Genomic DNA, 1482 nt, shown 5'->3' with positions numbered 1-1482 from the left:
TGTACACGTTCATGTAAATTTTATGCCGTATAGCACAAATTTTTAAGGACTGTACATTTTGTGGTTTTGTGGATTTTGCATTCTTTATTAATTTTGCAAAAAATCCACAGAATAGATTTTATAGGCAAATTCGGGAAATTTTCAGCCCTTGAATTAATATCATGATATTATTTTTTATGTCTTACAGTATTTAGATGATCTGGCTACTGTTGGTAAAGATGAATTTCATTTAACCACACCTTATAGGGAGGGGTAAGCCACACCCACTAGACCACACCCACCAGTCACTAATATTAAATTAATTAGGTACCTCGTCAAACGAGCTTTAGCAAGGAAAAAGATTTCGGTGAAAAATTTTAAGAAAAGGTAAGAAAAATACATTTAAATTTTGTTTATTTATTTATTTTTATTTTAAAGATATTTTGTTTTATCCGATGCTGGCCTCTCCTACAGTAAAGCAAGAGGTACATATATAATTATTAATTTATTATTATTATTGTTATTATTATTATTTATTATTATTATTATTATTTATTATTATTATTATTTATTTATTATTATTTATTAATAGGTGATCTTATTATTAATGTTATTCCACTGGAGGATATGCTGGCAGTTGAAAGAGTTGATGAAACAGCATTTAACATGAAATTTGTTAGTAACTAAACACAAGTAGCACATGTACATGTACTGTATGGTGTGAATAGCTTTATTTTGGCAGTTATTATTTTTGGTGATTGTATGGTGTGTTTAGATTCATGAATTTGTGGCCATGTACCATTATGTACATGTACATGTACATGTTTGGTTTAGAGTTGTTTTTTTGACAATAATTAATTATCATAATCTTTCCATTCCCTCAGATGCTACAGCTAATACAGCCTGAGAGAGTTCTGTACTTGCAAGCTAAGAACAGTGTGGACCAATTGGAATGGTAAGCCACGCCCTTTAATAACCACACCTACTATTGACCACACCCATCATTAGGTTATCGGCACTTGCTAAAGCCTGTTATGTTCATCACAGTGACACTATGGTATCATCAGTACACAGAGGGTCATTCACTTGCAGTCAATGGTCATGGTATGTAGCATTAATGATAATAATGGTATATACAGGCCTTAGACCTTGTACAGGGACTTTGGCCTGATTTTGGAGCAACTTTAAAAATTTGTAAAAAATCCAATTTTGATCTGAATCAGCTCAAACTTTTTACACAACATAAGAACATGTATATGCATCAGAAAATGTAATAAAAATTGAGAAAATTTCTACTTTTCATTTTTGGTGAAATTTGGCCAACGACCCTGTACTATAGTACAGGAACTTTGACCCGATTTTGGAGCAACTTTAAAAATTTGTAAAAAAATCCAATTTTAATCGGAATCAGCTCAAACTTTCTACGCAACATAAGTACGTCTATATGCATTAGAAAATGTAATAGAAATTGAGAAATTTTTACTTTTAATTTTTGACAAAATT

The 1482-nt window shown here is 30.7% G+C and overlaps 1 long non-coding RNA gene across 2 annotated transcripts; it reads left to right on the top strand.

The window, feature by feature from the left end:
* The first annotated feature begins 145 nt into the window (after nt 1–145).
* LOC109592747 (uncharacterized) lies at nt 146–1160 on the top strand. Of its 2 annotated transcripts, none has more exons than XR_002190527.1 (7): nt 146–252; nt 307–366; nt 418–464; nt 572–654; nt 864–934; nt 988–1083; nt 1126–1160. It is a non-coding gene; the product is annotated as an uncharacterized LOC109592747 (long non-coding RNA). The 2 variants fall into 2 exon arrangements; XR_002190528.1 differs by having other exon boundaries at nt 1137–1158.
* The last annotated feature ends 322 nt before the right edge of the window (nt 1161–1482 follow it).

This window comes from Amphimedon queenslandica, unplaced genomic scaffold, assembly GCF_000090795.2.
Source record: "Amphimedon queenslandica unplaced genomic scaffold, v1.1 AMPQUscaffold_4085_Cont23930, whole genome shotgun sequence".
Classification (NCBI taxonomy): domain Eukaryota; kingdom Metazoa; phylum Porifera; class Demospongiae; order Haplosclerida; family Niphatidae; genus Amphimedon; species Amphimedon queenslandica.
Note: the sequence above shows the minus strand (reverse complement) of the source record. Positions and strands in the feature narration are given on the sequence as shown.